The 16,044-nt window shown below is 43.1% G+C and overlaps 1 protein-coding gene and 1 long non-coding RNA gene across 3 annotated transcripts in view; one reads left to right on the top strand and one right to left on the bottom strand.

Moving 5' to 3' along the window:
• The window catches only part of LOC138953099 (serine/threonine-protein kinase D1-like), a 135,198-nt gene that overhangs the window by 97,511 nt on the left and 21,643 nt on the right, over positions 1 to 16,044 (bottom strand). The window lies entirely within an intron of this gene.
• LOC138953102 (uncharacterized) lies at positions 874 to 4,744 on the top strand. The gene is made up of 3 exons (XR_011451481.1): positions 874 to 1,272; positions 2,061 to 2,151; positions 3,162 to 4,744. It is a non-coding gene; the product is annotated as an uncharacterized lncRNA (long non-coding RNA).

Here is a 16,044-nt window from a genome sequence, read left to right on the forward strand (position 1 = left end):
AGAAATTGGTCGGTGGCTGAAAATGTTCTTCGGCCTTAGTTTCGTGACGCCTGAGGATGTCCCAGACACAATGGCATTCGACATCATGCCCGACACCCCAGACGACCCCAGATGTGTCAGATTTGCTGACTATGTCTGCTCGACCTACGTCGACGATGGTGCCCAGTTTCCACCGTCAGTGTGGGCCGACCCTCAGATCGACGGGGTGAGGACCACAAATGGATGTGAGTCCTTCCACAGACATTTTAACGATCAGTTTTACGTGTCTCATCCCAACATACACGAATTCATGCAGAAACTGAAAGAGGTGCAAACAATCACATACGTTAAAATCAGCACAATCAACAGTGGACAGGGACACACGCGGCCGAGGCCGCAACGAAGGCAGAAACTGCTGGAACTGGGGAGACTGCAGCAACGATACAACACGGGGGAAATCGACAGGAAGGAATACGTCAAGTCCATGGCCTGGAAAAATTTGCCGGCCATGCTGTGACTTCCCCCCTCTTGTACCTTTGCTGCAGTCTCTGTGACTGTGATACCAGACACCCGAAATTTCTGTAATTTCTGTTATATAATAAGTGAACAAAATATTCTTATACGCATGGTTTAAGTCTTCATTCGTTTTTATCGACTTGTCTGTGTAATAAAGACGTGTTCAATATATAGATATACAAGTGTCAGTTTTCATGGATATACAAGTGTCAGTTGTTAATGTCTCACATTTGACCGAGCAAAGACACGCGCGCTAGTTTCACATCACATTTTGCTAAAACACGCGCGCATCTTACATATACACCACGCGCGGGAGTTTCACATGCGCGGAAGCTTCAAAATTGGGAAAGTGCGCGGAGTGTTCATGCACCCCAAAACAACAGTTTACACTTGATGACAAACCCGTGGGCATATTTGCCGAAACCTTTATCAAACCTTGCTTACGGGAAAACTACAGTACAAAGGTACATCACTCATCCGTTTTGCGTTCAGGCAGAGCGTTAGATTTAGACTGAAGATCTGATTTAGCTTTCTTTGTCTTTCCTTTTTGCTTAGTTTAACAATAACATTGTTGTTTTTATTGTCAAACTAGGTGCAGAATATGGATGCAATTCACAAGGCGAGAGGACTTTGAAAAGCTGCAGCCAGCTGCTGTTCAAGGTCTCAAGCTTTGTACTGATCACTTTGAGGCCAACCAGTAAAACAATCCTGCAGAGAGGATCACTTGTGTGGAATGCTGTCCCGACATTGTTTGCAGTGCCCAATCCACCACCGAAGGTTATTTATTTATTGGTTTTAGGTTTTTGCAAACCAAAGAAGCACACTATTAAATGCAGGTTGAGTAATGACAAGTTTGAGGCTGATGTAAGAATTGAAAACAACAGCATTGTTCCCATCAAATAATGCCTGTTTGCATTTAGCGCAAAAAAATGATAAGGCCAACAAAAAAAGTTACTTATTTTGGATCGACGTCCTGATTATGATGATATGATGAACTTATTTTGCAAAAAAACAGCCCCAAATGGCAAAAAAGGTATAGGGTCGGCGTCAACAACAAAAAAGTTGTATGTTTCTGGTCACCTGACCCTACCTGTTTTCCCGACGACCCTAGACATTTTTTTTTTTTTGCATTTTCAAAAATAAAAGGGGTATTCGAAAATCAATTGTTTTCCTGTTTTTCAACAAAATAGTTTAAAAGATGGTTTTAAAAAAAAAGGTTAGAAAAAAAATCTCCACCTTTAGTCATGTTAGGTCACAAAAAAGTCTGTTTAAGGTAACATAGGCCCCCCAAAAATAGCGTCGGTAGGTCGGCTTTTTAGTTTTGTATTTTAGCCATCTGAATATTTTAATTTTATTTTTTAATGCCCCCAAAAAGTCTAGGGCCGGTGGGAAAAAAATAGGGTCGGTCCGGATACCGTAAACAGATTATTTTTTGTTTTGCCTTACCAGAAACATACACTTTTTGTGTGTGGCCTAAGACCAATGCCATGAAATTGGGAGAAATGTTTCATTGTGACTGGGTGTTGGTTGTGAGTTTGTCAGTTAAAGAGCTGTGCAATTTGCAGGTTGCTAGTGGGAGGAAGCCACCATCGCAAAGGGTAGCTACAAATGAAGCCAGCACCGACCTGTCGCCTGATACACAAATTGTTCAACCAGGTAAGAGATTTTTAACCATGAAGAACACCCTGACATCAAAAAATGTTTAAACCCATCCATTACATAGTTGATAATCGCTGTATAGGGTGACGGGCGCTGGGGCGGGGTGGTAAGACGTCGGTCTATTAACTCGGAAGGTCGAGGGTTCGAATCCCGGTCGCGGCCGCCTGGTGGGTTAAGTGTGGAGATGTTTCCGATCTCCCAGGTCAACTTATGTGCAGACCTGCTAGTGACTTATCCCCCTTCATGTGTACACGCAAGCACAAGACCAAATACGCACGAAAAAGATCCTGTAATCCATGTCAGAGTTCGGTGGGTTTTAGAAACACAAAAATACCCCGCATGCTTCCTCCGAAAGCGGCGTATGGCTGCCTAAATGGCGGGGTAAAAACGGTCATACACATAAAATTCCACTTGTGCAAATAAATGAGTGCACATGGGAGTTTCAGCCCACGAACGCAGAAGAAGAAGAAGCTGTATAGGGCGGATGCATGGATGGATGAAATTGTACCTGTAGTTCCCACACGTAAAGATGGGAAACATATCCTGTTAGAGGCATGGTTTGACAAGAAACAATTAAGTGGCTCTATTCCCATCTCCCCCCCCCCCCCCCCCCCCCCCTTTCCCCGTCGCGATATAAGCTTCGTGGTTGAAAACGACGTTAAACACCAAATAAAGAAAGAAAGAAAGAGGCATGGTGTGTGAGGAGTTTACCTGGTACTGTTGTCCTAATCAATCAATCAATCAATCAATATAAAGCTTATATAGCGCGTATTCCGTGGGTACAGTTCTAATGGCCTCACCCATTCAGTACCAAACAAGGTCAATTCCATCATTGTTCCACATCGAATCCATAGTTGCTAATACACTTCATTTCTGGCCTGCCTTCCTACGCTATTGTTTATTTTCATTTTGTGATTGAATTACACATGTTTTAATTTCTTCCAGGTTGTAACTTGTTATGGTTATGTTATTTTATGTGTGTTTTGTGTGTGTGTTTTCTTTTTTAGATGACATTCAGGCGATCCTGGAGGACATAGGATGTAAAGCATCATTCAAAGTCGTCATCCTCCCCATCCCCTCGTGAAGCGGAACTTCGGCAGAAGGTCAACAAACTGAGGAGCAAGGTTTTCCGATTAGAAAAGAAAACGATGGAACCCCGTGTAAAACGAGCGAGTAAATTAGCCAAGCCTCCCAAGAAAGACTTTGTAATAGAACAGTTGTCTCATATATTATCAGGCGAGGCGAGCTATTTTGCCATTTATGCCTGTTACATATTTACCGGTTATCTGCTGCTGTGTCCATTCCTGGCAGAGACGGAACGCATGTTACCAAGGAGCCGAAGGAGAGTCGATGAGATGAGAGAATGTGATTAACAATTGCCAACTCTCTCCGTACAAAGAGGGTCCAAAATTGTATCAAAATATAGATCGTAGGGAATTCAAAATAAAAAAAAAGAGACAAAACATGTACTTCGGCTCATAGAGCCTTCTTTAATTTTTGACTCAAAAGTCCATGCTCCGAGAGTCCTTTTTTTAATTTTGAATTGCCTACCATCTATATTTTTATACATTTTCAAAAAGATTCAACAGTCACCTTCCGTTATTCTTGAACTTGGCTATCCCAGCCTTACCTCAACATTCGATATTCCTGTGATACTTTTGACGTAAAATCAATTTTTACTGTAAAACACTTCGGCAAGAGGATTGGTCCAAGCAAACAAATAATAAACTTGTAAGATTTTTCCTGATATTTCCGATCAATTGCCTATGGTTTTATTTAGCTAAAAGATTCAAACGTCACACCTATGACCCATGGCTATTTTTAAGGGGAGAGTAGCATCCCTGGTGTGTTGTTTTTGATGTACCTTTTGGTCTGTTTACAGTAACATAGGCACACAAAAAGAGGGTCGGTAGGTCGGCTTTTCTTAATTTTTTTTTTATAACCATCTTTTTAAATTATTTTGCAAAAAAACAGGAACAAAATTGATTTTTTTCTTTTTCTTTTTCTCCAAATGCCAAAAAAAAGGTCTAGGGTTGGCGGGGAAAAAATAATAGGGTTGGTCGGGATACCGTAAACAGACTATTTTGCTTTGTTTTGCCTAAGCAATGACTAACAAACTTTCTTTAGGGTCTGACATTGTATATACTATACAACTTTTTGGGGTATTAACTAAATACATGTATACAGTTTTTGATTCCTTTTATACTTTTTCACAAATTACCCCCCCCCCCTTTTTTTTTTTGTAGTCTGCCCTGGGGGCGGGAGGTCTCCTAATTTCGGTTTCTAGGGTCATCTTATGCTTCCCCATGAGCTGAGAACTTAATTTAAAATGGGCCACGATTTTTTTTATTTGTATTTTGTAATTGTGCCTTTGTCCAGTCACATGATTTCACTTTGTACTTAAAAACTTGGCACTGTCATCATTTTATTGCTATTTATTGTTCAGTTGTTCAGTATTTATTGCTATTGGGCATCAGTTGTTCAGTTACCCTCTTTCGAATGAGCCATGCATGCATTATGGATGTGTTTAGCGAATGGGGATACCTCAAGCAATGTAAAAAAGAGAAACAATGTGAAGCAAACATATAGCACCAAATAAAATAACCGAATCAGAATGGAAACTTCTTCAGTGTATATGTGTGTGTGTGTGTGTGTGTGTGTGTGTGTGTGTGTGTTTGCTGTTTTAAATACCGAAAATGTGAAAATAAAGCAAGTCACAACATGAGAAAGATCGACTGTACTAGTCATAACAAAGCAGGAGACAGTCTGGTCAGCATGCAGCAAAGGGGAATAACTCATATTTAGCCATTCTCATTTCTAAGCATGCCCAATGAGGAAGTTATCCTTCTTCCCATTGTAGTTTCTTTGCCTATGCTTACTGTGTTTTTGTATGTGTGACGGAGTGATTGAGTTTGTGTTACTGTTTGTCGATTTCTTACGTGAGCCTTGAAGGCTTCGCCTCTTGTTAGTATGTGTTCTAGTGGAGGGATATCTCATTCCATGTACTCGTTAAAGCCTTGCCAGATCTGAGATGGGTGAGCCGAACAGTCTTCACATGAAAAAATGTGCCCTTAACCACAAGATAACTGGTAAACGTGGAACCACTCATGTAGACTTCAAGAGATTTAAGACAACCCAGGAACATTACTGTATGCCTGTCTCAGCCCTCTTAAAAGGTTGCTCTCATGGGGCAGTCAGATGGCTCAGACCGTCCATCATGTGTCCAAATTGATGCCTTTCATCCCGAGGAGAGCCGTCCTACATTGCCATCTACGAGTCCCACCTACGAGGCTCTCGGCGCGCAACCCGTCCACTTTCCATTGTCTGCAGTTTCGTTCAAAGACACCCCCCTCCCCTTCCCCTGCCAGTGCTGTTCCCAGCCTCAGAAGACAGTATGACAGTTGGACCTGGATTGAACATATGTACAGGTCCAAATGTCCTTGTTTTGTCCGCTTTGTATGGAAAATTGATGGTCAGATGACCTCCTACACGTCAAAACTATCTGACTGTCGACCAGTCGGGAGGGGGGGGGCACACTTTGAATGTTTTAAGTCGAAGAGCCCCTCTCTTGGGTGCTTGAGCCCTCTATACTTTGACACGATCGAAGTGCTGACTGTTTCAAAGGCCGATATTTTCCTGTTGTGCACTTTAAAGTTTACGATTGCTGAAATGGCGAGGAAAACATGTTCTGAGAAGGACTGTGGCTGTATGTGGTTCTACTATTCTAAGACACAAATCAGGAGTCACTGTATTTGTTTGCTAGCTATTAGGTGAGGGGTATTCAATTAGATCTTCAATAACAAGCAGTGTGTTTCTGACGGATATCAAACTATTAGTTCTTTGGTTTCCTCCCAGCAACTTCCCTATTTTTCCGTGTCCCACACCCCCCGGCCTCCCCACAGTTTGTGTACGCTTCTGACATGACTGCTATGAAAATGTTTCAAAATGTCATGACAATATCTGCTGGCGATAAGGCACAGGAATGTTCAATAAACTTTATTTCTGCAGCTTTGGCTCAAATTCAGATACGATGCCTGCTGCTTGCTTTCCGCTCCCTGCGCACAGCTAGGGGTTTTCTGAATATTTGTAAAGATGCTTTCGTTCCCGTGTGCACCTGGTACATGATCATCCTTCAACTCGGATGCACGCCAAATATGTACAACCTGTCTGTTTTAATGTACAACCTGTCTGTTTTAATGTACAACATGTCTGTTTTAATGTACAACATGTCTGTTTTATGAGCAGGTTCAGTCTTGGTGCATGTTCATGTGGAAGGATGCTCTTAACCCTTATTAAAGCCTCGGCATATCTGAGACAGTGAGCAGAACATTTTCTCGCGGGAAGGACTGTGCCTTTGTCGGCAGAATAATTATGCTCAACTGATTTTCGTGTGCTCCATAGAAAAACATGGAGGTATCTTTAATGCTTTCTGATGGAAGCCACACAAAAACATCGGCGTCAATGGATCAAGCAAATCCAGTAAACAAAAGAAACCGCGCCTTTAGAGCTGGGGAGAAGGTCATGACCAAATTGATGCCGACTTTTATACGAGGCCTGCTCACTTCCTCTCACGATTCTTCCAGCCCTATCCGTTTCATTTAATCATGGGGATCTAATTATGGCGGTGCCTGTGGGAGCAATTCAACCAGAAATGTGTTGAAAGCAAGGAAAGAGAACGAAGGATTTGAACAGAAACGGCGACAACGTGCGAGTTCTCAGAAAGACACCTTCCTTCCTCTGCAAAAGATCATGTTCACCACTACAGATCTGTCCAGTTATTTATCTATTTATTTATTTACTTTACAATCATTCTTCCAGCTTCACACACACCACCAACCAACAACCTGGCTGCGTCTTTTGCAAGATAGGATTTTAGCATGTACTTTTAATAGCACAGATTGACACAGGTGTCACAAAGGAGAATTCTGCAAAAGATGGGCGCAATATATGGAGTGGAAGCAGCGAGCGAGGTGGAAGAAGTGCAGTGAACGGTGAACAGAAACAGAAGCCACCACGAGCGTGTACAAGCCTTATAACAAGTTTGCAGCAGCGTCAAGTGACAATACAAATAGATGTTCTCGGGATTATCTCCGGCTAAGTTTAGCGACCGTAATCCCACAGACGACTGGCGAGGAAATGAATGGGGAGCTTCTTGTATTGAATGACTTAGTTTACTAATGTATTTGCGTATGTTTACGCTCAGAATAGTGCTAATATTGCGGTTTGATTGAAAGCGGAAGACATCGAAAGTATAGTGCTTTGCTTCATACATTCGGAACCGTTCAATAGCAATGAATAACACTCTCTGCAGAGACGGAAAGGCTCCGGAGCTGAGGAGCTCACACACGTCACATAACCCACCCGAGTATACGTGGGAGTTGCAGTCCATGAACGCACTGACACTGACAAGAATAGAGTTCAACACTAAACACGCCCACTCCCCCCCCCCCCCCCCCCCCCACACACACACTAATACAATTAGCCTCCAATATGGTATGCGAAGATCGCAATCAAAGTACACAGAGAGAGTGAATGAGAGAGAGAGAGAGAGAGAGAGAGAGAGAGAGAGAGAGAGAGAGAGAGAGAGAGAGAGAGAGAGAGGGAGAGAGAGAGAGAGCGAGCGAAAGAGAGAGAGAGCGAGAAAGAGAGAGAGACAGAGAGCGAGAGAGATAGAGGGGAGAGACACATAGAGAGAGAGAGAGAGAGAAGGAAAAAAAAGAGAGAGAGAGATAGAAAGAGCGAGAGATAGAAAGAGCGAGAGATAGAAAGAGCGAGAGAGAGAAAGAGCGAGCGAGAGAGAGAGAGAGAGAAAGAGAGAGAGGGAGAGAGAGAGCGAGCGAAAGAAAGAGAGAGGGAGAGAGAGAGCGAGCGAAAGAGAGAGAAAGAGAGAGAGAGGGAGAGAGGAAAGAGAGAGAGAGAGAGATGATCCATGAAGCACATATTGTGGATGTCCAGTACCTTCAACAACAAAACAAAACCTGCACACACGGCACCCTGCACACTGACGACTCCATGCAGCGCTGCAATACTGACAGAAGGTAAGAGCAAAACTGGGTGGCAACATCAATTCGCCAGACGTGGAATAAGTGTTGGAAAAATGTTTGTGTTCCTGTCATAGATTTTCGCAATGAGACAGGGAGGTTTTGCAAGCAGAGATTTACTTACTGGGTACAATTTTGACCTATTGTTTTTTTTTAAAGCCAGGTCATTTGGACCTATTGTTTTTTTAAGGGAGGTCCCAATGACCTATTGTCTTCTGAGGCTTTTTTGTTTGCTTGTTTGCTTAACGCCCAGCCGACCACGAAGGGCCATATCAGGGCGGTGCTGCTTTGACATATAACGTGCGCCACACACAAGACAGAAGTCGCAGCACAGGCTTCATGTCTCACCCAGTCACATCATTCTGACACCGGACCAACCAGTCCTGGCACTAACCCCATAATGCCAGACGCCAGGCGGAGCAGCCACTAGATTGCCAATTTTAAAGTCTTAGGTATGACCCGGCCGGGGTTCGAACCCACGACCTCCCGATCACGGGGCGGACGCCTTACCACTAGGCCAACCGTGCCGGTACATGTATGTATGTATGTATGTATGTATGTATGTATGTATGTACTAGAGGAATACCCGGCTTCGCCGGGGTGAATCGCGAGACAGAGACAGACAGCGTGGCGGTTCACCACAATCACCTTTGAAGGCGAAGTGCTCTCAAACGGGATTGAGAATTTTAGAGCTTATTTCTAAGCCTTATATTAACTGTTATGGATTCTCAAAGGCCAGAACATACAGACAGACAAAAGCCGCCAGACCCCATCACAAACAGAACTCTACAATCCACAGGTGTTGCCTCCACACACACACACACACACACACACACACACACACACACACACACACACACACACACACACACACACACACACACACACACACACACACACACACAGAAGCCGTATATATCTATCTATATATATAAATATATAGAGATAGATGACAGTGGATTTTTCGATAAATAGATTCGACCTTTGCACTTTTACAGTGAGGACAACTTACGGGTACATGCAAGGAAAGCCCACAACTTCTAAGGCGAACAACTCTGCAGAGTCTGCTGTGAAGGGCGACGGTAGTCTCCCTTGTCACACTCGACCCCCTTTGAATGAACTTTGTCCCCAAAGTTCCGAACCATGGACCCGCCAAGCTTAGGTCCCTCCCAGGTTGGTGGAATGGGAACAGCACGAAAATGATTCAGTGGCCTGAACATTTCATGTCGAGTCCCATCCCTGTCGACGACGCCAAATGTAACCGAGTGCCGAAACACCACAATCACCTTTGAAGGCGAAGTCCACTCAAACGGGATTGAGAATGTTAAGCCCTATAATAACTGTTATGACTTCTCAAAGGAAGGCCCGAACATACAGACACACCAAAGCCGCCAGACCACACCACAAACAGAACTCTACAATCCACACACACACACACACACACACACACACACACACACACACACACACACACACACACACACACACACACACACACACACACACACACACACACAGAAGCCGTATATATATATATATATATCTATAAATATATAGAGATAGATGACAGTGTATTTTTCGCGTGGCTATAAATTGGATTCATGTTACTATTCCTGTTAGTGTACATATGCGTGCGCGAGTGTAGTATGCTTCGTATGGTATTTTTATCTGTTGTCTTATTATTTGTTTTGTCTTTTAATGTGCACCACACTGAAATTTCTCTGTATGAGATAATAAAGTATTCGTATTCGTATTCGTATTCGTATTGATTCGACCTTTGCACTTTTACAGTGAGGACAACTTACGGGTGCAAGGAAAGCGTTCTGGACAGTGCAGTGACATTCTAAAAATAGTAACGTAGTAACGGGAATATGGATTGACGCCACACGAAGGAAGGGAGATAAACGCAAAAACACTGGAGAAGATAAGGAAGAGTTAGTGGGAATGGATCTGGGAAGATGAACAGAAAAACCAAAATCGTAGTAATTTCGACTTAGGCGACTTGTTTTAATTTGGGGTGCACAGTCGTGGGTTTTGCAAGGAACTAGGCTCTGTTTTACATTATACCCAAAGACACGAAAAAGTCGATTTGCTCTCAATCTCTTCTAAACAGCCACACTGCACAATCGCATCAGACAAAAAATTGCACAAAAATTACCGCAAAACAGCCAAAGCCAAAGAATGTCAATCATGCTCCCAGTCGGTTGTGCGCAACCCGACTGCCTGCTTGGATAATAACAACTTGCACAAAAACTACAAAACAGCCAAGCCACCCAAAATGGTCAATCAAGCTCTCAGTCTCTTCAAAGCAGCCACGCTCTTACCCTGTTTGGCCGGATAATACAAACTTGAAAACAGCTTAGGCCAAAAAAAAGGTCAATCTTGCTCTCAATCTCTTCAAAACAGCGACAAAAACTACATAACAGCCAAAGCCGAAAAGGTCAATCATGCTCTCAATCTCTTCTAAACAGCCTCGCCTCACCGCCATCGCCCTAGTGGCTTTTCTGCCCAGTACAGACCACATCAGGGAAAAAGGGAACGGTTAATTACTTTTGCGCCGTGTCCCTGGCTGATTGCAACTTACGGGGGAACAATCAATCAATGAGCTTTCGACAGGGGGGTGGGGGTCAAAGGGGGGTGGGGGTGGGGTCTTGCGAGTTTCAACTGCACTACTAAGCCATTTGGTCGGGTTTCTTCGGCTGTGGTGTTCACGATTTGATCGTAACAAAATACACGACCATGATGTAACCTTATATGCATCATATAGCGTGACCGTTTAACTGTCTTAACTGCAACTAAAGAATGCTGCTTGCAAAAATAAAAGCTGAGAGATTGTTCCCTTAACTCAGTTGGTGCTGAATCTCGTTACTTGGCCGGGTAAAGGCTAATTCAATTTGACATCATTCAACGCGGAAACTTGAAAAGTCGGTGAAGTATCCAGAAAAAGCGAAATATACATCGGACCATCAAGCGCACGTGTTGTAACCAATGAGCAAGGCGAAAGAAGAACATGAAAAAACACGAGATTGTCTAATTGGACACTCACATAACAACACAAAGTAACCAACAAAATGTATCACAAAAAGAAATAAAAGATCAAAGTTGTGACAGAAACAACACTCAGCTCAAAGTCAGCAGAGCCTTTCTTCTGAGCTCTTCAATTCAGATTATGCTGATTGGGCAATAGCAAAACTCCAATAATATAAGCATCAGAGCTCAACATCCGTAGACAGTTTCGTTCTCGTTGGTTGTTGAATTTTCATGTCACTTCAATCTATATTTTGCTATTCGGGACCGATTTAAGTGTGTTCCCTTATTCAATTTACATGGTTGTCTCCGCATTTAAAACTAATTTACATTTCGGCCTTCCGCAAAAAGGCGAAGAAAAACCCACATATCTTTTCGCACATGTTACTTGAAATCCTGTTAAAGAAAATTCTTGATCTCCTTTACTCTCTCGTGTAAGCCAGCATGTGTACCACCTACTATCTTCCCAGGGTTTCACATGTGATGAACAGATCAATCCACTTGCACACATACAAAAAATCAACAGCCTGCCTACTTCCTGGTGGCTGCAATAAAGCAAAAATGTCCCAGCACTCTAAACAGAATGCAACCACGCTATTGTTTTTGGGTATATGTCCAAGCGGAAGGATGCTCTTGTCACATGTAAAAGCCTGGACAGATTGTGGTGAAGTCCATAATCGCTTACACGACTTTGTACTTTTAAGGACACAAGGCACAAGATTCAAGTCTGTTCATGTTACAGCCACATTACTGCAGAGTGTTCTACAATACATTATACAGTGCGGTTTCTGAGATAAAATAATTTTAAAAAATGTCTTCTAAATTACATGCTCGCGAAGTGGTCTGTCCATATTTCTTTTATCCCTTCCTTTATCGTTATATTTCAAAATCTGTTACTTCCTTGTTTGTTTATTGTGGCTCTTCCGTGTTAAATCTTGCGAAGTCGACTTTTAGCGGGGTCTTGTCTTCCGTTCCTCCCACCTTCCATGCTCTATTCCGGTGTTTTAAACTCTGCTGTCCGGTTCATTTCTCCATCCAATTTGAATGTTGCCTTTTTGTTTGTTTGTTTGTTTGTTCTTTTCTTTCTTGTTTGTTCTTTTGCTTGCTTGTTTGTCTTTTTGTGTGTGCACAAGTGTATGGTAATTTTTCTCGATCCAATTTCACTGCCTTCCACTCTCCTGGACACAAAACGGTCACTTTGCTTCAACGGCCGACTTGAGTGCAGCGCAAGGAATTCGATATTGGCCGCCCACAAGAAACATTTTGAAAATTACGAAATCCTTTAACTTTCGTTTGTTTTTATCTAAAATAAAAACCTGCCGCTCTTTTGCTGTCTAGCGCGCAGAGGCACACATACACACACACACACACACACACACACACACACACACACACACACACACACACACACACACACACACACACATACACACACACACACACTTCCCATTGAAAATAGATGTTGAGGTGTTGTCACCAATCATTCTCTTGAAAGCTTCTTCAAAATTTTGGATTTTTCCCCCATTTGCGATGTTGGTTGTTTTTTTAAAACAAGGAAGGACGCAGAAGAGGGGGGATGGTGGAACCAGACACATAATTTACTGTGGCGTGCAAAGAATCCGGTCTGAGATGTTGCAAGTAAAAATCTAAATACACTTAACTCGCCCACAATCTCTCCACTCCTGTCCTCATGGTCGACACCCCTTCCCCAATCCACCCTCCGCCACACGCAAGAACCCACCCCAACCAAAAAGTTTTTCCAGATTACTGAGACAGAGACAGAGAGAGATAGAGATAGAGATAGAGAGAGAGAGAGAGAGAGAGAGAGAGAGAGAGAGAGAGAGAGAGAGAGAGAGAGAGAGAGAGAGAGAGAGACATAGAGAGGCAGAGAGACAGTGAACAGCAGCGTAACACACTCCTGTAACAGAACAGGCGATGACAAGAGGCGCTAACACTTTTTACCAACGGTTTTAACTCCAGAGAAATTTTGGAATGGCCGCACGTACTGCACAAATCAAGATAGTTGAACATAACAGTGTGTTAAAGCCCCCTTCCTTCTCACGAAAAGAGTGCAACATACTTCAAACATGGGGTATTGAAACTCAAAACTAACTGTAAAAAATACCAACGTATGCTAAAATCTGGCTAAAATTGAAATACGGTTTCCCAAATTAACTCTGACCGTCAACAGTCGCCCAAGTTGTACCCATGTCCCTTAAACATGCAAATAATGTTTGCGGTATTAATCGAATTTCAAAGTCAAAATGATCTTTTTCATCACGTACCACTGTATCTCAATTTCAACACGCTGCCAAAGTTGTCTCCGCCTGCAAATGTTGGTACCTTAATTCAGTTTTCCTGAATTTGGAAATTTTGTTGAATTTTACAAAATGAGACTCGACGTAAGATATATATATATATTTATATATATATTTATATATATATATATATATACTAGTTGATTACCCGCTTCGCCGGGTACCGGCTTCGCCGGGAAGAAGTAGAGCCGAATACCAGGCGAAACAAAAGACGATATGGTCCCCTTGGACCAACAAAAAAGCTGGTCTGTCAACAAGCCTCCAAACATCTTATATTATAAGTGATTGCCTACCTTCCTACCCTATTTTTTTGGCTATGTTACCGTAACCACACCTATTTTTTTGTGTGTGCCTTATCTCATTATTAGTTGTTTGCCTCCGATCGTCAATCATTTCATTATTACTTGTTTGTTTCCGATCGTCAATCATTTCATTATTACTTGTTTGTTTCCGATCGTCAATCATTTGTTTGTTTTGAAAGACCCCGAGGTCAACGTACACCTGGATGTTTCCTTCCGTCGATGACAATCGTTCCAATAACTAACCTTGCTCGCTGTTTGTTTTAATGACAAAGAAGGTTTATTTTAAAGATGGAAGTGATTCGGGAAGCGTGCGTCCGTGTGCACTCTCGTAACAAGACGTCTGTGAAAATCAATAAAGTGAGAGCACTGTGGGTGGATGTCAGGACTCACGACTTCTAATTGTTCTCTTGCGGCTGGTTGAACATCTTGCCTTTTTACCCTTTCTGGAGATTTGCAACATTTGAAAAGAGCTTAAGGCGCCGTGAAAACTATGATTTTTGTGTTAGGGCAACGGAATATTATTGGAGAGGGGGGGGGGGGGGGGGGGGGGGTTGAGCGAGTGCTGCTTGCCTGGCGAATGCACGAGAAGGGAGAGGCATAAAGAAATGAAATATACACAAAAAGGGCAGACATTCTTCAGGAAGACGCAAAGTTTTCTTGTGTGTGTGTGTTGTTTTGGAGTGAGAAAGGAATAGAATGGAGAGGGAGATATCTATCTATATATATATATATACGACTTGTGTCTGTCTGTGTGTGTGTGTGTCCGTGATGCCAAGCCAAAGTTCTCGGTGGATCTTTTTCAAATTTGGAGACCGTATTCAGCTACACCCCGGACACAACCTCATCGATGAGATATTTCAACACGTGCTCTCAGCGCGCAGCGCTGAACCGATTTTGGTTTTTCTCTGGATCCATTCCCAGTAACTCTTCCTTATCTTCTCCAGTGTTTTCAGCCGCGTTTGTCTCCCTTCCTCCGTGCGGTGCGCCGGCAAAGCCGGCGTACACCCGGCATAGCTTGACTTCTTCCCGGCGCAGCCGTACCCGGCGAAGCGGGTATTCATCTAGTATATATATATACTAGATGATTACCCGCTTCGCCGGGAAGAAGTAGAGCCGAATACCAGGTTGCGCCTGGGACCCGTGTGTACGCCGGCTTCGCCGGCGCACGAAGGAAAGGAGATAAACGCGCAAAACACTGGAGACCTTCTAAAAATAGTAACGTGCAGTGACCTTCTAAAAATAGTAACGTAGTAACGGGAATATGGATTGACGCCACACGGAGGAAGGGAGATAATCGCGGCTGAAAACACTGGAGAAGATAAGGAAGAGTTACTGGTAGTGGATCCCGACAACAACAAAAATCCAACAACAAAAAATCGGTTCAGCGCGCACAGCGCTGTGCGCTGAGAGCACGTGTTGAAATATCTCATCGATAAGGTTGTGTCCGGGGTGTAGCTGAATACGGTGTCCAAATTTGAAAAAGATCCACCGAGAACTTTGGCCGTGCATCGCGAACAGACAGACAGACAGACAGACAGACAGACACTAGTCGTATCTATAGATATATATAAAGAATGGTAGAGCAAAAGAGAGAGAGAGAGAGAGAGAGAGAGAGAGAGAGAGAGAGAGAGAGAGAGAGAGAGAGACAGACAGCGAGAAAAAAAGAGAGAGAGAGGGGGGGGTAAGGAGAGAGAGTGATAGAGAGGGGGGGGGGTAAGGATAGAGAGAGAGAGAGAGAGAGAGAGAGAGAGAGAGAGAGACTGAGAGAGAGAGAGAGAGAGAGAGAGAGAGAGAGAGAGAGAGAGAGAGAGAGAGAGAGAGAGAGAGAGAGTTGCTTGCTAATGCTAGCAAATACCTCGAATAAACAGTTGCAGTATTGCGTCGGGAACAAACAGGAACGTTAAAGCTGTGGTCTATTTATGACTTTCCGGGGCTACGAGGTTGAAAAATAGGGATATAATCGTGTACATAATTCTGTACAGCAACCGCTACCCGAAAGCCCACCTATACGGCGTGTATGACCTTGAGAGCTTCAAGGCTGACATAGTCCTATTTAATTAGTTTAATTACTTCCAGGGCATTTCCCATCGTTGCGGGGATGTATAAATTAAGCTTCCTGCAAAGTTTTAGGTTTGAAGTCCTTACCAATTACGAGAAATAATTAATTCTTTATTGCATTGTTTAGCAACAGTTCTCCAGGAC

This window comes from Littorina saxatilis, linkage group LG17 (assembly GCF_037325665.1).
Source record: "Littorina saxatilis isolate snail1 linkage group LG17, US_GU_Lsax_2.0, whole genome shotgun sequence".
In the NCBI taxonomy this organism is placed as follows: domain Eukaryota; kingdom Metazoa; phylum Mollusca; class Gastropoda; order Littorinimorpha; family Littorinidae; genus Littorina; species Littorina saxatilis.